Genomic DNA, 8,451 nt, shown 5'->3' with positions numbered 1-8,451 from the left:
CTCTCTGCCTGCTGCTCTGCTCGTTTGGATTTTCATGGGTCTTAGCGTGTTTATTCTTGTCTTTTCCAGTGGCCAAAGGACAAGTTTAAATTTCTTATTTCCTCTAGGGAGCCCAGAAAAAGGCAACAGGCACCAAATACAGGAAATCATGTGGAGAGGATCTCTTATTTATTACGGTTCCCTTATTACTTCCCCTCCCCCAGCCTCCGCCCCCACCTCCAGCCACACTGTGTCTTCCAGCTTTTTCCTGCCACAGAGAACAGAAGGCAGTTCACCTCTGCTCACTGAGGTCTGTGTGAGCCCTGAGGCTCTGAAGTCTGGTCTTGGGAAACCCCACCCTCCGGTGGCTCTGTGACTGAATGGGAGGCCCTTGAGTTTCACCTCACCTAAGAGGTTCTTGGGAAAATCTCCAGGACTGGGTCAAATATTAGGAGGCTGCAAACCACAGAAGAGAAAGGTAGGTCCCTGCATTATTTTGTTCTGTCTTGCTGTGGATTGAGCTGCTCTGAAGTAGATGTGTGTGTCCATATGGCCTCTCCAGTTGGCTGCGGGGTTTCAACATGTGTGTCTTGTTGAGATGTACTGATACCTGGACTGTGAGAAAAAATTGTGAGCAGGGAGGTGACAATTGGGTTTTTTGAATTTGAACGTCTTTGGATAAAGAAGACTAACTAGCATGGTACGTAAAACATGAAGGTGATTCTTATTTTCTTCGGAGGGCATGTCTGCGTAAGGGGAAAAGCTTACCTCCTGCCTTTTCTTTTCAAAACAGACCCCTACCGTGATTTTTTTTTTTTTTAATTTCTTTCTACGATGAGCTTCTTTTTTTGTTTTTATTTTTGTATTTTTATTTAATTTTAAATTTTTTTGGAGTTAAAAATGTACCAGAGTTCACAAAGGATTTCTCAAAGAAATAGAAATAGGTGTTTGTTTGTTTTAAGATTTTATTTATTTATTTGAGAGAGAGAGCATGAGAGAGGGAGAGACAGATCGATCATCAACAGGGGGGAGGGGTAGAGGGAGAAGCAGATTCCCTGCTGAGCAAGGAGCAGGACATGGGACTCGATCCCAGGACCCTGGGATCATGACCTGAGCCGAAGGCAAACGCTTAACCCACTGAGCCACCTAGGCACCTGAAACAGGTGTTTTAATTTAGAGTACCTATAAGTTATAAGTAAACGAACAAGCATTCTGTTCAGGATCTGGTGGACTTCCATGTTAAGGTGGACTTCCATGTTAATTTTCCTTGTTTGAAAATGAAACCATAGCTCTCTATGCTGTTTCTGGAAATCAGAAGCGCATAGTGACGATGTCTATCAAGTGGTGGCTGGGAGGCCGATTTTATTTATCCTGCTGTGATGACTGGTTGCCGGGATGGTGCTTACCCCTTGACTGGTAGCTTTCCTGGGTCACTATTGAGAGTCAAGATGATGCGTCAACCGAGACCTGGAGAGGGGTCAAGCTTTATTCAAATAATAGGACATATTTCTCTGGATTATTTTTTTGCCTTTCATGTTTCCGTTGTTTCATTTTTGTCTTCACAACTGTGCCTTCTTCTGGAAGAAATATCTTATGGTGGCGTCACAGAATATTAGCCAATTTATAGTCATTTATTGAACACTGGCTATTTTTCCCAAGCATTCTGTTCAGATGCTCGTGATTTCTTGCCACTTATGAATTCTACCCTAGCACAGTCTCTCTCCATTCCATCCTCCATATCCAACACAGGGTTCTTGGGAAAATGCAGTTCTGATAATGTCACTGTCCTCAGTGAAATATTTCCTCTTCACCCCACTGCTTACATCCTTGCTACCTAAAGGGTAGACCGTTCTGAGAGCAGATGCATCACCCATCACTTGGAGCTTGTTAGGGATGCAAATTCTCCATTCCCTCCCCAGACTTAATGAATCTGTATTTTAACCAGGTCCCTGGGAGATTCATATGCACATTAAAGCTTGATAAACTCCAACTTAAGGAAAACAGACAAGACCTTCTAAGTTTGTTCGTTTTCATCCCATCCAGCCTTACCTCTCACCACCTGTCTTTCCCGCCGTACTGAACACCTTCTCTTTCCCCAGGATGTGAGAGCTCTAATGCCTACCTACACCTCTGTGTGCTGTTCTCCCTGTCCAGGAGGTCACCATTCATCTTCATCGGCAGCCTGCTAATTCCCCCTCCATCCTCTCACCCAGTCTGCCTCAGACCAAGTGTCTCTCCAGTCCGTGCTTTACAGCACTTGGTGAAATGCTTCTGTCATAGACCATAGCACGCTATATTATGACTGCTTTGCTTATTTTCGTCTGTGAGAGTTATGGGCTTTTATTTTTGAAACTAGAGCTCTTGAAGCAATGTCAAGTGTTTACTGAATTCGTGAAGAAATGAAAGAATAAATGAATGGACATAGTGACTGAAGAGCCCAAATTAATTACCAGACTGAGATCTAGAGTTTGAAGTTTTCCAAGGAGATTGCCAATCCCCGTAATATTTTCCCATGCTGCCTTTTATGACACTTTGTTGGATTTTTTTCACCAAGTATTTTGAGTACCCACTGTGTGCCATACCTTTCAGAATCTATTTTTTCTAGAGAGAAAGAGAACACATGTGAGTGGAGGTGGAGGGGGAAGAGGGAGAGAGAAAATCTTAAGCATACTCCACGCTCAGCATGGAGCCCACCGTGGGCCTTGATCTCATGACCCTGACATCATGACCTGAGCCTAAGTTGAATGCTTAACCAACTGAGCCACCAGGCATCCCCAGAATCTATTTCTCTATGTCTCTATTAGGTGTTTCTCTACCAGTGCCCCTGTTGTCCACCACTCTACGTCAGAGACTTACTCATTTTTCAGCATCTATGTACCGAGCACGTGACACCTACTGGACACTGTGCTGTGCGCTTGGCGTGTGGTGGCAAATGACACAGATGAGACTACTGTCTCCATGCAGCTCCGCTTACAGAGAGCACATTCTTGATCATCCTCTACCCCACTTCTCCCTAAAAGACGTTAAGGAAAGCTAAAGTCTGATCTCTAATCCATATTGGCACATCCGGGGAAAGGCATTAGGCGCTGGAAGGCAGCGGGATTTAGGAGAAAGAAAGCTAAGTTGTGTTTTGGGGCCCTGATTCAGTCTTGTACCTGGAACTCACTTGCCATGTGAATTAGGGTGGGGCCATATCCATACTCTGAGCTTTGATTTTTCTCTAGTGATGAGCAAGATACAGAGCCTTAAGAAGAGAAGCTCTTGCCTTTAAGGGCACATGGAGAAGATGATGTCCAGGGAGTCTCTGTGCTCACCTTCTCTTCTGCTGCATGATTATTGAAAGCCAATGCTCTGTAGTACTCTGAGTCAAGCGGGCAAAGAAGAGATCTTAAAGGAGTCGTGGCATTGCTCTGCTGTGTGCTCAGCCGGGAAGCACAGTGTGGCAGTGTTTCCTAAGGAGCAGTGCCCTGCAGCTTGAGGAAACCCACTTGACATTCGCTATTGGGTACAGAGCTGGCTGAAGTAGGGCAGCTAAGTAAGGAGACAGTGTCATTCTCAGGCAATGTCTGTCTTTGGAAAGCAGCCAGAAGGGAAGAATATAGCTCTACCAAGTAGTCCAGGATGAATCTAAGAGCTTCAAGACATCTAGCCAGTCCCTGACCCTCACTGTGGCAGAGCTACAAAGATCTCTTTTTTCTTTTTCCACCTAAAGATCTGTGTCTTAAGCAGATGTCACCTAGAACTCAAGGTTGGGCAGGACATAGTATACGTTGTCCCCATGCTTGGTGCTCCCATGGGACGCATGGTCACCCTGTCTCTGTTATCCAGACACAACCAGCAGCTTAGTCTATAGCAACCTGCTTGGGCAATCCAGATAATGACTCTCTCAGTCTTCAAGCCCACTTGTGTTGCTCCCTCATCATCTGGAGCTTCCAAAGGAAATGCCCCTAGACCTCCTGGATTCCTTCTCGCTTCCTGTTACTCATGCATCGCTTTGCCTCCACCTTCCTGCACACCCGCCTTGTCTTTTTTCGCCTTTCAGCAGCCAAAGTGTTTTCTGCTGGTCATTTCCTAACCGTTCAAGTTAACATTAATCTCTATTAGTAAGCACAAGTTGTAGCAACAAAAGGATGGTCAGCCTGCATAAGAGGTTTCTAATGCCCTCCCAGCAATCTCACAATGTACCGGAGATCAACCTTGGCGGTACCCGGTCAACACTTCTTTTTAAATCAGAGGCATGGGATGGGCTGGAAAGAGGCAGACCTGGTTTTGAATCCCCCTTCTGTCCCTTCCTTTCATAAGTAACTACATCTTGCCAAGTCTTAGTTTCATTTTTTGAAAAGAGGATAATCTTTCGCACACAAGGTCGTAGAGATCAATCAGTTTCAGTACCTAATGTGTTGCCTCAAGACATGCATCAGATCTTAAAACAGGAGGCTGGCCAACATGGTAAAAATGAGGAAATTGTCATTTGCAGACTCTTTGAAAGAACGAGGTGATATTCGAAGTAAAAAGTTGGTCTCGTAGCACGTGGAGGTTGCCTTCAAATATTTAAAGATCACTCCATGTGGGAAAAGAAGTCAACAGAAGATTGATGAGTGAAAATTATAGGGTAACAGGTTTTAGTTCAACGTGTGGAAGTATTTAGCCACCGTCAGGACTGTCTAAAACCGGGTGAGCTGCCTTGCAGCGTGGTGAACGCCCTGTCCCAGGCAGTGTGCCAGCACCCTGTTAGCCCATGGCCGGGGTGTTCCCGAAGGGATGCCCGCACTGGGTGGGGTCCGGGTGATGACCTCTAGGTCCTTCCCGCTCAAACCTACGAGGAATCTTGCGATGTCAGGTTCCAACCCAAACCACCGAAGGAGGGTTACCCCCCAAAAAAAAAAAAAAATATTCGTCAGGCTGTAGAGTGATTGTAGCTGCATTTTCACTATCTCACCCAACGTATCTGAAATGATCGTTTCTAAATAGGGTCTTTGCCACAACAATAGAGCTACAATGGACTTCCAGGAAAAGCAAAAAAGAAATGAGAACAATGGAGTGGGAAAAGTTCACCCCAAACTACTCCTCTTGGGTTACTCTTTAACTAGATTGTGGGTTCCTCCTTGTGCTGCAAACACATTCTTACTTGATGGAAAATTGCCATATTTTGGTACATTTTCTACCAAACTAGGTTCAGGCAAGCAACAGCAAACTCAGAGCTTTGTCTCTGATCTCTGCCATATCCAAGAAACAGAAGCACTACTCTATGGAGATGTATTCTTAGCTGTTCAGAAATCCAACTTCTATTTCTTCTTTTTAAAAAGATTTTTATTTATTTATTTGACAGAGAGATAGAGAGCGAGAGAGGGAACACAAGATGGGGGAGTGGGAGGGGGAGAAGCAGGCTTCCCGCTGAGCAAGGACCCCGACACTGGGCTTGATCCCAGGACCCTGGGATCGTGACCCAAGCAGAAGGTGGACGCTTAACCGACTGAGCTACACAGGTGCCCCAGAAACCTAATTTTTAAAAGTGCAAATTAATGGTGCTACTTTCCTCTAAATGGCAGGGACCATGAGCAGGATACATGACTCTTGTGGGGAGAGGAGAGCCGGGCTGTCTGCCTGCTTTGAGTTGAGGTCTTCAGTCATCGTCCCCATCCGCTTTTTTTTTCTGCCCAGTGAGCTACGTTGATCACAGCCTCTCTGCCAGTTAAGGACCTGGAGACTGAGAGTCAGGGGAAGTGACCTCAGGTGGGTCCCAGGTGTGTCCTCTATTGCTGAGCTACCCCAGGCTTCTTTGCTAGTACTTTAGCTTCGTGGACTCCAAAGAATTGGCTGATCAAGTGTTTTTGAAACCTCCCATCTTCTGCAGTTGCTTGGGGAGCAAGTCAGTATGCCAGGCTCTCTTCAATCTTGTTTTAGGATCCCAGAGCAAAAGAGCAGTGATCCTCGCCACAGAAATGGGTATCAGCAGATGCTCCGTTCTGTGAAAGCTAATCGAAACTGTGATGTATTTTATTATCCAGATTTACCTAGGCTTGCTCTTTGGGCTGCTGCCTTCGGCTCAGGTCATGATCTCAGGGTCCTGGGATCGAGTCCCACGTCGGGCTCTCTGCTCAGCAGGGAGCCTGCTTCCCTCTCACTCTCTCTGTCTGCCTCTCTACCTACTTACGATCTCTCTCTGTCAAATAAATAAATAAAATCTTTTAAAAAAAAAAAAACAACAACAAAGTTTTTAAAAAATCCCTTTGAAATATAAAGAACTGTGCATGGCAAAACCGTAGACACCCATGCAGACCAGTGTGTTTATTTTTAGATGGACCTCAGCCTGGCCAGCACAGCAAAGCAACTGCCTAATGTCCAAACTATGGCCCTGGGAATTTCCTCTAACAAGACTGTTTCCGTGCATTGTTACAGTACAAAGGGCAGGAGGCCTGAGTGGAAGGCTCATGGTAACCCCGCCCAGCGAGAGATCTGGAACCTGTCATTCCCTCAGTCTACATGGTCCTGAGTGCCGGGGTCAACATGGAGGTCGCCCGCCAGCTCTGGGCAGATGCAAATGAGTAGACATGTATGATTATTTCATCTAAAAATATCCCAGAGACCCGTGAGGCCATTTCAAAAATAAAGGCTCAGCTTTCTATCAATAGCCAAGGATCTAATCCTCACCCGGACCATGAAGTGGATTCTGGTCTAACCTAGAAACAGGAATGTCATTCAAAGGTCCTGTATTTGACTGCAATTAATAAAGGGGTTGTCAAGCATATTGTAGTACAAAAGCATCCGTGCCCCCCCCCCCCCGCCACACACACACGGAGAGCGGGTATCAGACAGTTATCTAAATCACCCTGATCTTTACTGCTATCTTAGGCCAGTTTCTGTTCCTTAATTTATCCATCTATGAAATGGGTGTGACAGACCGCATGTCCTATTAGTTTTTGGGAGAAATAAGGTGCAATATTACAAATCAACTGACTCAAACTAGACTTCTGCTAAAAGTTTTACATTTGGGGCCTAATATGCTTGGTGCACCTTACAAGAAATTACTGTCAAAATCTTGACCATCAAGGCTATGGGGGGATTTGGTTGTTTCTCTTTCGAGGGCTGCTTTTTTGTTTTTGTTTGATCTTCTATTATTATTATTATTATTATTATTATTATTATTCGCCACTATAAAGAAAGAAACCTAATCTGTGACTTCATTAGCAGACTTTGCTAGTCGAGCTGTCATGGTATTGTCCAGCTGTCCCTACTACTGGGGAAGGTCACTGCAGTAGACTCAAGGTCACAACACTCAGGGTTTTATCTGGGGGTCACTGCGGAAGATGAAGGGGTAGGTCTCAGGTCAGCATGTAGCGGCCCCTACCCACTCCGTGTAGGGTCTTTGACCTGCATTCCAGCAGCCTGTGCGGGGATGGGGCCCTGGCACCATCAAAGGCCCGAGGGGCAAGGGAACTGCACTTACACAGGGCAGCCCTGAGCTGGGATTGTAGGGCTCTGTTAGTAGGTGGATGTCCAAACCCCTTCAGGTCTGTAGATGCAGGAAAAGTGTTGTGGTCCTTTGAAGAAAATGCAAGAATGTTGTTAAAAACGCCTTTATGGATTGTTTTGTTTGCAAGTGTTTATTATCAGACACCCCTCAGGGGTTCGCAGGGCAGGTTGCAAATGTCCGAAGTGGGGCCTGGGAATTTCCTTCTACAAAGGCCCTGCTTCCTCTCTTTGTTAATCCTCAGAGAACAAGTGGAAGCATTACTAGAGATCCTGACTTAACCCCTTCTCCTGTCCGCCGCTCCCGGGTCCCCACTTCACAGAACAATCAAACCTCCAGCCTGCTGAGGAGCAGAGAGATCTCAGGGTGCGTGGGTGTGCACTTGCAGGGGTGTGTGTGTGTGTGTGTGTGTGTGTGTGTGTTGGTGAGAAATAGATAATAAAGCACAAAGCATAGCATTTTTAAAAGCTTTCATTCAGTATCATAACATGTACCCAATCATGGTTTAGACCAGGGAAAATTTCTACTTTCTTTACCATATATGCTTCTCTGTGAAAAAGGCTGATCTGTTTCTGGTTCCCTGCCTCTGGAGCACGACCCTTCTAGAATGACAGTTGCTGTTCTCTTTTGGGATCCACTTACTGCCTAACGTGGGACACCACAAATTGAAGATCTTCCAATCAACCCAGTGGTTTATTGGCCTTATGCTAAGACCTAAATTCTACTGGACACCAAAGAGAAGCAGACGTTCTGCCTGCAAGAAATGTCAAAAATATGTAAATTTTACAGATATATACAGACCCACACTCATGTGTTATAAGTGAGGAGGCAAAGAAGCCAGATAACTGTAGAGTCTAAGTTTGGGGCGATCAGAAGAGATACATGAACCCTCACCTAGCTAAGACTCTAAAGATCCCCAGAGACATTTTCAGTGTCTCCTTTGCTCACAAATCTCCAAACACCAGCATGAGTGCATGAGTACACATAGACACACATACGTG

The 8,451-nt window shown here is 45.5% G+C and overlaps 1 protein-coding gene across 1 annotated transcript in view; it reads left to right on the top strand.

The window, feature by feature from the left end:
• The first annotated feature begins 259 nt into the window (after nucleotides 1-259).
• Nucleotides 260-8,451, top strand: part of ADGRF5 (adhesion G protein-coupled receptor F5) — a 96,300-nt gene continuing 88,108 nt past the window's right edge. The window contains exon 1 of the mRNA XM_046005211.1: nucleotides 260-457. The gene's annotated coding sequence lies outside the window, so the exon portion shown is untranslated. The remainder of the gene's footprint in view (nucleotides 458-8,451) is intronic.

This window comes from Meles meles, chromosome 5 (genome assembly GCF_922984935.1).
Source record: "Meles meles chromosome 5, mMelMel3.1 paternal haplotype, whole genome shotgun sequence".
NCBI lineage: Eukaryota > Metazoa > Chordata > Mammalia > Carnivora > Mustelidae > Meles > Meles meles.
Note: the sequence above shows the minus strand (reverse complement) of the source record. Positions and strands in the feature narration are given on the sequence as shown.